This window comes from Megascapheus bottae, chromosome 9 (assembly GCF_031878675.1).
Source record: "Megascapheus bottae isolate mThoBot1 chromosome 9, mThoBot2.hap1, whole genome shotgun sequence".
Classification (NCBI taxonomy): Eukaryota; Metazoa; Chordata; class Mammalia; order Rodentia; family Geomyidae; genus Megascapheus; species Megascapheus bottae.
The window spans coordinates 8,118,853-8,131,094 of NC_143517.1; positions in this window are offsets into that span (position 1 = coordinate 8,118,853).

Genomic DNA, 12,242 nt, shown 5'->3' on the forward strand with positions numbered 1-12,242 from the left:
AATAATAAAAGCTTCTGAAAAGATGCTAAATTTCATTGTATTTAGAAGTTATATTGGAAAGCATTGTATGTTTTCTCCTCCATCAAAATCCACATATTAAGAAGTTACAGGGCTGGGAGTGTAGCCAAGTGGTAGTGTGCTTGACTAGTGTGCTTGGTAGGGTGCATAAAGCCTTAAGTTTGATTCCTCGGTACCACATACACAGAAAAAGCCAGAAGTGGCACTGTGACTCAAATGGTAGAGCACTAGGTCCTGAGTTCAAGTCTGGCACTGAGTTCAAGTCCTCAGCACTGGCAAAAAAAAAAAAAAGATTACATAACCCAGTTGTTGGTAGCTCACACCTGTCATTCCGGCTCTTCAGGTGGCTGAGATTCAATAGTTCAAGGATTAAAGCCTACCTAGGCAGAAAAATGTCTCTCACTAGCCAGAAACTAGCCCAACCTGTGGAATTACTCAAGTGATGGGGAAGTAACCATAAGCAAACAAGAGAAGTGAGCATGAAGCCCCGTACAGTTCAAGTCTTCCTTCCAAAAATAAGTACATTAGAATCCAGAACTGTTACCACATCCTCTAATGTAAAAGTGTAAACTGGTATGTCCTTTATGGACAGTTGCTGTCATAACTTCGGAGTGTTAGTTCACAGGCAGGAACCAGTCTTGTGGAAATATGGATTTGCAGGAAGAAAAGTCTCTCTCTCTCTCTCTCTCTCTCTCTCTCTCTCTCTCTCTCTCTCTCTCTCTCTCTCTCTCTCTCTCTCTCTCTTTCAGGGGCATCTGGGTTGATTATGTATCTTGGCTATGGTAAACAATGCTGCAAAGAATGTCATTGTGCTAGTAGCTTTAGTGAAGGCTGGTTGTGGATAAAAGTCCAGGAGTAGAATTGCTGGGTCATATGAAGTGAAGTAAGGCAGACCTAAAGAAACATAAGTTGCATGGTTTCCCTCATTTGGAATAATTAGAATGTGTCTATAAATCTGCAAATAAACACAATGAATAGTATAAGACAAGAAATTATAGTTGGACAGAATAAACTGAACCAGACTCTAAACATTCACACAGTGAAGTCAGAGGAGGATATTCTTTTTTTTTCTTTTTTACTTTATGGATTTAGTCTTTATTTTTTTTTAAATTTTATTGTCAGGGTGATATATAGAAGGGTTACAGTTACATTCATAAGGATGTGAGTACATCACTTTTTGAACATAGTTATCCTTTCCCATGTCTTTCTCCCACTCCCCCTGACCCAGGTTGTAAAGTTCATTTCCAACATACTGTCCTGTGAATATCACTGTTACACTGGTTTACCTTTTGTCCTTTGTCTCATTGTCTTGTTTTTCCCCTTCTCTTCCCTAATTTGAAAAACAAATACATGTATATATAATATACCAGGTACCAAAGGCAGGTGCAGTAACAACAGGGGATAAACCATAAGAAAAAAAAAGAGAAAAGAAATAACTTCACACAGTCCATTAAAAACAACAACCACAAAGATAAACCTCTTGTTTCCCTATCCTGGAGTTCATTTTACTTAGCATCATCCTAAATAGCAAAGGAGGATATTCTTAGGAGAGGATCACAGGGCTCAATAGCTATGTGCATATGATCATATGAAATGGTGCTTATTAAAATGAAGTCCAAGAAATGGAAACAAGTTTTATTTTTTTACTTTTTGTGCTTCTTTCTATTTTTTCCTTTTTGCCATTATTTGTGACTTCTGTGCATTTTGTCCTGAATGTAAGTTTATCTGATTTGGGAAGGGGGAGGGGAAGCACAGAAATGGTGAGATTGAGGGCGAATTAATTCAACAGTGATTCTCACTAGACACCATGTTTAAAATAAACTATTCAACTTGTGGGGGGAAGGGGGCTGAGTGGGAAGAAAATGGACAAAATGAGGGAGGGAGTGATACTATTCAAAAAGAAATATACTCATTACCTGGCTTATGTAACTGTCACCTCTCTGTACCACTTTACAATAAAAATAAAAATGAAAAAGAATTTCATTGAAGCTTGTTTTCAAGAACAAAGGAGCAGGAGGGGACTTAAACACACATCTATTTTGTTGACCATGAGTTAGTCATGTAATAGAATTCTATAAAGCCAATAAGAAGAAAGAAGCTTGCACTGTGCTCAGTGGAGGGAAAGATATCCAGGTAAGTGTGGTAAGTGAAAACAAAAGAATTATTCCACTAAATTAAATGTGTGATTCTATTGTGTGTAGGCATTACAGATGGAGATAACACACACTGCACAGTTGACAGTGGTTTCCTCTGGGGCCCGTGGCAGGGTGAGGGGGTGGGGGTGGGGCTCGGTGAGGAGAGACTTCCTGTGGTATGAGATTTGTTTCTATATTGTTTGATGTTTTACAAATGTCAAGCATTATTTTTATAACATTAAAAATACCTGTTATTGTTACAGTATCTTACCTTGTTATCTGATATATTGTATATTTGTTTATTTGTTCATTTGAAATAGGATAGGGAAGGGGGAAAACAAGATGAGGGCAGGGGGAGGGGGAGGGAAATGGGGACAAAAACATGAGAAGGGGTAGCAATGTTTGTGAAGTAATGCAGCTTCTGTCTGGTGAATATAATGTAACCCTTCTATTAATTACAATAAAAATTTTTTTAAAATACCTGTAAAAATAAAATATGTCCTAGCTACTCAGGAGGCTGGAGGATCATGATTTCAAGAATCCACCTCTAATTAACCTGAACAATGCAGACCTGGAGTTGAATACTAGCAAGAAATTCAAGCAAGTGAGAGATCCTGAGTTTAAGCCTACATATTAGCAGAAGCAAACCAAACAAAATGACAATAACAAAACATAAATGCATACCTTCTGTTGTTAAAAGATTCATTTTAAAGGGCATATTATCTTTGGGGATTTCTTTGTAAAATAGTGGAAAAAGTGTAGTCATCAGATGATGTATTCAAATACATCAGTTTTGCCAAAAAGTATTGTTGGTAGAAGGACATGATTGGATTCTTAGAAACATTGAAATAAGTATACTGGGTCTAAAAGAAACCATCTTGGCCGCATAGTGCATGATAGAGAATTAAGTTACCTGGGGCCATTTTGTCTTATGGTAGAGGTAGGGAAACCCCGCCCCAAATGATAGACATACCTGAATTTCTAGAGGCAGGGGCAAGGACTTGGACAATAGGTTACTGGACCTGCCAATCCTGTTTCATGAATTTGTGAGACCCTCCAAGCTGTATGTGACCCTGTTTCCTGAGCAGGACTCCACTGAGGCCTGGACCAGCTCAGGTGCCATTTTGTTTCTTGGCTCTCCTCCAGTCACCATGGTGTCTCACTTGCGCACTCCATTGGAATTGATCTGGTTTGTTGGTGTTTTTCTTTTGGCTCTTTCTTTGCTTTGCTAACTTCATAGCTCAGTTTTATAACAGTGTTAGGTGTATTCAAGGCTACAAGTTTTCTGGGGACGTGTGTGTACCTGTGGTTGCCAGCTTTCTAATAAAGACTCCTGATTTCACTTCTCAACATGTGGCTCCTCTGTTTTTCATGACTGAATTCCCATATAACAGTTGAGTGGTGAAAAGACTCATTTGCTTGTTCTAGGACAAAAAGAAAATGTTAGCTGGAACAGGAGTAGGAAACAGACAAGCCTGAGTCATAAGAAAGAGGAGGCTGAACAAAGAAAATAGGTAATGGATGAGGTGAGGAGGCACCAGTATTTGCTACCTAGTTGGTAGTAAGTATTCACATGACAAAGAAATGCAGACATTTCAGTAAACTAGGACTCACGTTCATGCAAGACAATGAGAGAACGAGGCACATGATTATGCTTCCCTACGTACGACATTGCTCAGCACTCCTGGGCAGGAAGCCAGACACTCATTTCGCTTCTCACTGAGAAGACAAGGACAGATTGTCTGGTGTTCTTCTACTTATTTCTAGATCTTTATCATTGCTAGCAAACTCTTTTCCCTCCTGAATAATCACAGCATGAATGACATGGTTAGGAATTTATGTAGATCTGACCTAGATTATTGTCCAAAGGTTGCCAAAATCATGTTGGAAGAAAATTCAAATAGAACTAGCGTGTCCAGCAATGTCCACGAAAGGTGGCTCTTCCTTTTCCTTTTTTTCTGAGATGTCTTTTCCCCTGGGCTTCTGTCTTTGATAGACCTACGACTAAAGTGAACTATAGATAGAATTATCTCCAGGAAGAATTACTGAGGATGAGAGTGATGAGCAAGATGGCCATTCTCTTCTTTCTCTCTTAAAGTTTCATTGTGATGTGATTTCAAGTTGTAAAATCCACCCATTGTAAGTTTACCACATCTGGGCTTTAACAAATGTACACACGTGTATATTAACATAATCCAGAGTTTGATTGGATTTTATCACACTAATATACTTTGTTGGGAGCATTATTTAACTAAATATTTGTCTTAAAGTTGGAAAGTAAAGGTAACATAAATAATAGATATTCTATAAGTAGTAAAGATTCTAGTCCTAGGCACATATGATAACAGACATGTGGTTAGGTATTTTCCAAGGGTTTTTTTCCCCTCCTTTTTCATTCTTCACTTAAATCTAAGGTGAGGAGTTTATTTTTCCAGTGTCTATCTCTAGTACCCTCTCCTAGATACCCTTGACTTCCTAATTCAGTCTTTTCACTATACTTCCTGTGATTCTGGCTTCCTGTGGATTTTTTTTTAAGTCTATCTTCTTGAGTTTTACAGGCTGCTAAAGTTTGAATATGTTTCCTAGAAGTCCATGTGAAGTTATCCCCAGATTCATATATTGATGATGTTTGTTGGTGGGGTCATCAGAATTAGATGTAGTATTGAGGGAGTAGTGGACTCACAAGAAGTGGAAAAGAGGCCTGAACACAGGTGCTTTCTTGTTCTTTCCTTGGGCTAAGTTGCAGCAAGAAGCCCTCCTCAAATGCTGATGCCATCTTCTCAGACCTCTCAGTATGAAGAACGTGGGAAATTTCTCTCCTTTATAATTCAAGTCAGTGTATTCTATTACAAAACAGCAGAAAATGCATATGAATCCCAGGCTTCCTATTTTTATCCCTTCTTTCATTGTATGATCACCTAGGACCATCATTATAACCTTGTCTGAGACCTCCCACCTGTTCATAAACACCACTACAAGACAGGCTTAAAGGCTCAGGACTTTTCTTTTCTTTCTTTCTTTTTTTTTGAGGGGGGGGTGGGGTAGGGGTGGGGCAGTCCCATACTTGGGGGGATTGGGTGGGGGTGGGGCAGTCCCGTACTTGAACTCAGGGCCTGAGCACTGTCCTTGGGTTTCTCAAGGCTGGAGCTCTACCACCTGAGCCACAGTTCCACTTCCAGCTTTTTCTATGCTTGTGGTATCAAGGAATGGAACCTGAGTTTTGGTTAATGCTAAGCAAGCACTCTATTGCTAGGCCAAACTCCCAGCCCTTCAGGATTTTTTTGTTTGTGCCAGTACCGGAGCTTGAAATCAGGCCCTCACGCTCTCCCTTGGCTTTCTCACTCAAGGCTGAGACTATCATTTGAGCTACAAATACAGGATTTTTTTTGCTGGTTAATTGGAGATAAATGGGAGTCTCTTAGATTTGTCTATCTGGGCTGAATTTGAACCAGGATCCTCCAAATTCAGCCTCCTGTATACCTAAGATTATAAGGCTGAGCCATTGGCTCAGCCCTGGCTAGGGCTCTGGCTTTCTTATTGCTGAGGATTTCGTTTGGATCTTACTTTCTCCAAATATTCATCCAATTCTTTTAAAATGATATAAAAATTGTCCAAAATTTTCAGATCCACAACTGAAGATTTTCTCTGAACATGTGGTTATCTATGTATCAAGCCATGGAACTCATTAATTTGTCCATTGAAATGTTTCAAAAATAGGTTGCATTTAAAAATAAAATACAGGGGCCAGGAGTTTGGCCTAGCAGTAAGAGCGCTTGCCTTGCATGCATGAAAACCTGGGTTTGATTCCTTGGTACCACATACATAGAAAAACCCGGAAGTGGTGCTATGGCTCAAGTGGTAGAGCTGTAGCCTTGAGAAAGCCCAAGGACAGTGCTCAAACCCTGAGTTCAAGCCCTAGGACTGGCAAAAGTATATAAATAAATAAAATACAAAATATGCCCAGAGTCTCTAGGCTGGGTGTACATGAATGGCAGATATGTTATACTCTCATGCACAGCCGGATACATGAAGACTTCCAAGATGGCAGACAGAATGGATCCTTAAGAGAAATTGATTCCCAGATCTTTAAATTCCTTGTGCGTTCTGTGTGAAACAGACCTGCCTGGGAATTACCCGTGATCAACACAACTCAGCTCTCCTGCTCAACCTTGTCCTAGTCTACAAAATGTGGGCAAAAGTTGGCTAAGTCACAAATGTATAGTTCCAAAAGAAGAAATCAATGATGGTGAAAGCCAAATCAGATGTATTGCAAAGTGCTTTTGAGGGCAGTGCATTTCTTCATCCACGTGGGAGGCTCATCACATGCCCGCTCTTAGAGCAAGAGGGAGGTGAGATTGCTGTCATGGTTAAGCATGAGTTCCACATCAGAGACAAACATTTTCTAACAGTAAGTGCATGATTGTTTAGACATTGAAGACTAGTGTTGGTGCTTTTGATGACAGGGCAGACCATCTGATCGGTTAAAGGAGCTAATACACAGCTTCAAGCATAGGATGAAAAATAGTTGTGAATTATATGCAGACTATAGTGGGAAGCACACCTTTCCAGTTGCTTTATGATTTAAAAAGTTACAAGTGACAAAAAAAACCCCTTGTTTTAGGATTAATCAATTTGGAATGCTATTGCCACATGTCGTTTTTTCTTCCTTTAATGTTTTTTTTTGGTCTTTTTATTGCCTTTACAATTAGTTTAGTCTTTTTTTTATGATTTTGGTAATTTCAATAATGAATTCTGAAATTTATAGCTCTTAATCTGTATATATATTTTCTGGTACTGGGGCTTGAACTCAGGTCTTCACATTCTTGCCTGTTTTTTTCGCTCAAAGCTGGCCCTCAATTACCTGGGACACCAGTCCAATTTTGAGTTTTTACTGGCTAGTTGGAGAAGAATCTCACAGATTTATTTGCCCAGGCTGGCTTCAAACCAAGATCCTCAGTCTGAATATGTAGGAGCACACGTATGAGCCACGAGCATCCAATTTTAATTTGTAAAAAAAATTAGCACTGCTGGGATCCAGTGGCATATCTCTGGGATCCTGATGACTGAAGAAATGATCATAAATCACAAGTACCAAGTAGTCATTTCACCCTTATCTTTAGTGGCTAAGGTGGAACCAGTTATTCAAAGATATTGTATCCTAGTTCTACAGAGGAATGGCATTTGACTATGGAAAGGAATGGACTGTTGACAGACACTTGTGGTTGACTCTCACAAACATAATGTTGACCTGAAGAATGACACATGCAAATGTATTCTATAGTATTCCATGTACATAAAGCTCAACCCTGGCCAAACAAAGTTATGAAGTCATGGCTGAGAGAGGATGCCAAGAAGTATTTGAGATTTCTGTAGGGTCCTCCTTTAGATCAGAACAATGGCTACACTCTCTTGTTCACTATGTAAAACTCATCTACTTAGGTGTATTTATTGGTGGGCATACATATAGATGTTTACTTTTCTGAATTATGTTTTAAAGATCATTTTAAAAAAAGGACATTACTTTGTTGAATGGCAACTCCTTTGTGCAACTACTTAAAGATAATAAAAAGTATCAAAACAGTAAAAATACATGGTTCTTGTGATCAAAAGACAACTGTGAAAACTGAATTAAGTTTTTGAATTAATTAATTCATTCATGATATTGGAGATTGATTTAGGACTTTGTTCACTGAACAAGGACCTTGTACCTATTAGGCAAGCCCTCCACTACTTAGCTACATCCCCTGAATTTTCTTTTATCTTTTATCATTGTCGATAAGGTTGGTGATATTCAGGTGACCATTCTGCCACTTGAAATATTATTTAGCTATAACATATGTGGGTAATATGGCTTCTTAAAGATTCATGTCCCTCTGAAGCCCTTCAGGTATAGGCTGTCAGTGCTACATAGGTGTAATTGTGTTGGAATTCTTACCTAACCAACTTGCACCTGAACTCTGTTTCTTGGGACATCTCTGATTTCTGGCAGGATGGAGGAAGAATTTGATAATACTGTGGGAGGATTTCTTGCCTAATCGTGAAGGTCTGTTCTTGGTACAGAGCCCTTGAACTTTCTCTGTGGGCCTGAGCCAGCTGTCCAGAAAGACACCCAAGCACCTGGGACCACACCTTCGGCAGAGGTGCACGGTGTGTTGTGTGGGGTATGAGCCTGTGTAGATAGACAGCTCCATCCTTACTCCAGTCACTCACTAGGGAGTGACCCCCACCCATTCCTGTCCTTCTCACCTTTTCCCCAGGCCATTCACCCTCCCCACAGTGGCTACAGTGGAGTATCCTGCTTGTACTAGGAATCTCCAGTGCCAAATGGAATTTCCTACCTTGATATTTGATCCTACAAACCTTTAATGATAGCTTCATATTCATTCATTGAGAGCATATGCATAGTTACATTTCAAATTACGATTTCTGTGTATGTTATGACTATGTTCACAATTTTAAAAACTAATAGTATTCGTAACATAACATGACTTAGAGTTGTCGTAAGAGAAAGTCTGTCCCTTCAAGTCATCTGGATGAAGATCTCCATATCCCAAAGTGTGATCAAGGACATAGTTCTCTGCCAGGATTAATGGCCACTATACCTGACCTCTCTCTTGTCTTGTGAAGTCGTTCTTTGCCCTCTCTGTCTGTCTCTACCCATATGCCAATCTCAGATAAATCTGGAACTCAGCCTTACTTCTTGAAATAAGTTTGCTCAGGGAAGTGAAGTCTGGACATGGAAAGGGTGTTAGCTTTTCAACACCCTGATGTTGAGGCAGTCAAATTAAAAGCAGAATGATTTCTCTTGACTCACGATTTCAGAGATCACAGTCTGTGGTTGGTTGGCAGTCTGGTTGCCGTGAGTTGGAAACTTTTTCTCTATCACATTCTCCTGACAGGTCATTCTGCCTCATCACAGCTCCTCAAACAATGCGACCAAGTAACTGGGCCTAACAGCATGTACCATCCAAATTTTCATGAGGAATAAACTATGATAATGCAAAAAAATGGCTTACCATAACATGTGTGCATATGTGAGTTGTGTGTGAATGTGTGTGCGCGCGTGTGCGTGTGTGTGTGTGTGTGTGTGTGTGTGTGTGTGTGTGTGTGTGTGTACCAGTCCTGGGTCTTGAACTCAGGCCCTGGGTGCTGTCCCTGAGATTTTTGCTCAAGCTAACACTTTACCACTTGGGCCACAACTCCACTTTTAGCATTTTGATAGTTACTAGAGAAAAGTCTTACAGACTTTCCTGCCTGGGTTGGCTTCTAAGTGTGATCCTCAGATCTGTCTCCTGAATAGAAGTAGGGCTGTGGCTCAAGGGGTAGGGTGGGGCTTGAACTCAGTTTGGGTGCCATCCCTGAGCTCTTCAGCTCAAGGGTACCACCCTACCCCTGGGCCTGGGCATTGTTCCTGAGCTCTTCAGCTCAAGGCTACTGCTCTACCCCTTGAACTAAGCCCCACTTCCTGTTTTCTAGAGGTTAATTAGAGATAAGAGTCTCAGGTCCTTGTGTGCCCGGGCTGGCTTTGAACCTTGATGCTAAGATCTCAGCCTCTTGAGTAGCCAGGATGACAACAAAAGCATTAAGCAAAGCAAACCACACTAGTGGGATCATCAAGGGTAACCATTCTCTATAGCAAAACTTTCCTGGGACCAAACAGCATGACACAGGGGTAGGGTAGTAGCCTTGAGCCGAAGAGCTCAAGGACAGTGCCCAGGCCAAGTTCAATCTCCATGACCCACCCTTTTCCCCTCCCCTCCCACAACACATCAAGGGTTCCGAGTCTGGCTTAAGTGGTGAAGTCCTTGGCAAAGAGAAAGGCCTCAATGCAAACCCCCAATACTTGAAATGTCAATGTGATCTGTTAAGGTGGCATACACCTATAATCCTAAGTACTTGGGAGACAGAGGCAGGAAGATTGCAAGTTCAAGGCCAGCCTGGGTTATATAGACCCTATATCAAAAAGAAAAAAAAAGAAAAAGAGAAGAAAGTAATAACTAGTGTACACAGTCACCTGGGAATATAGTTGGTCCTTACTTTGGGGATAGGTGGGTGGAGGAAAGGCAGCACTGGAGCTTGAACCTAGGACTTCATGCAAGTGCTCTACCACTTTATTAGCCACATCTCCATTTTAGCGACTTTTCAGCTACTTTCATTCAGGCTGGCCTTGACAATCCTCCTGTCTTCCTCCTGTAATAGGGCTTGTCACATCTCACTGCCTTAGAGTTTACTCATAGCTTCTGCAACTATATATTGCTTTTGTGACTCCATCTTAAAGAAAGGTCTGCACCTCTGCCAATGAGACTACTTTCTTATGATTTGACATTTAAAGATACATGTATCCATTGTCCATTGTTTCGTTGTCTCCAGGTAATGATCATAGAAATTGTAGAAACAAGTCATGTTGCCCTGGCTTAAGGCTTGCTATACAGCATTGTTTTCACTTCTGTAACTTCACAGTTGGCTTGCACCTGCAGGAAAGAGCTATTAGGGACTTTCTAACCCTGAGCAAACACGGATGGAAACCTTTGCTTAAAATCAGCCTTGAGAATAGGTTTGCTGCTGCACTTGGGGAGTCCTGAAGCTCCAGTGTTGTTGCCGGCTGGCTAATAAATACTTTCTATTGGCTGTACTCTTTCCCTGTGGCCTGTCCTGATGCTCTTCCCCACAATACACCTGAGTTGCAAGGATTCTAGGCAAGTACCACTAGATATAGCAGCCTGGTAGACTGGCAATTCTGAAAGGGTCAGCAATTTTGATTTTCTTTTTGTCTGTCATGGGGCTTGAAGTCAGGGTCTGGGCACTATCCCAGAGCTCTTTTTGCTCAAGGCTATCACTTAGAAGCTACAGCCCCATTTCTGGTTTTCTGGTGGTTAATTGGAGATAAGAGTCTCATGGACTTTGCTGGCTGGGCTGGCTTTGAAACATGATCTTCAGATCTCAGCCTCCTGAGTAGCTAGGATTACAGGCGTGAACCATCAGCATCTGACTTCAGCAATTCTTTTTTTTCATATATTTTTTATTGTAATTAATAGAAGGGTCACATTATATTCACCAGATAGAAGGTGCACTACTTCACATACATTGATACCCTTTCTCATGTTTTGGTTCCCATTTCCCTCCCTCCACCCCTTCCCCTCATCTTGTTTTCCCCCCTTCCCTATCCAATTTCAAATAACCAAATACACATTTATCCGATATATCAGATAACAAAGTGAAATACTGTAACAATATGAGATAACCAAGAGACAGCAAAAGAGATGAGAGATAACATAGTACATTAAGGACAACAATCACTCATTATATGGCTTTTGTTTCTATATCCTAGAGATCCTTTCATTTAGGGTCACACTGTATGGCCTTATGTATTTAGGTTTTGCTCTATTGAAAGTCTCTGCTAGGAGAGCCCAAGGTTTCTACTGATTAGGACAAATGAGGGAAACCATTGAGCCTATGTTCCTTTGGGTCTGGCTTACTTCACTTAATATGATTTTTTTCTAAGTCTTTCCATTTCCTTACAAATAGGGCGATGTTGTTCTTTCTGACAGCAGCATAGAATTCCATTGTGTATAAATACCACATCTTGTTGATCCACTCATCAACTGAGGGACATCTGGCTTGGTTCCATATCTTTGCTATGGTAAATAGTGCTGCAATGAACATCATTGTGCTAGTGCATTTAGTATGCCCTTGTTTCTGGACGGTTGGGTAAATGCCAAGTAGTGGAATTGCTGGGTCATAGGGGAGCTCTATGTTTAGTCTTTTGAGGAACTGTCATACTGCTTTCCATAGTGGTTGAACGAGTTTGCACCCCCACCAACAGTGTAGTAGGGATCCCTCCAGGCCACATCCCCTCCAGCATCTGTTGTTATTAGTTTTCCTGATCCTGGCCATTCTAACTGGAGTGAGGTGGAATCTTAGAGTTGTTTTGATTTGCATTTCTTTTATGACCAGGGATGTCGAGCATTTCTTCATGTGTCTATAGGCCATTTTTGTTTCTTCTTCAGAGAATGACTTCTGCAATTCTTTATGTGCTTTCAGAGTTAGGAGGAATTCCAAATAGTTAATCGTTTAATATTTTTATTTGAT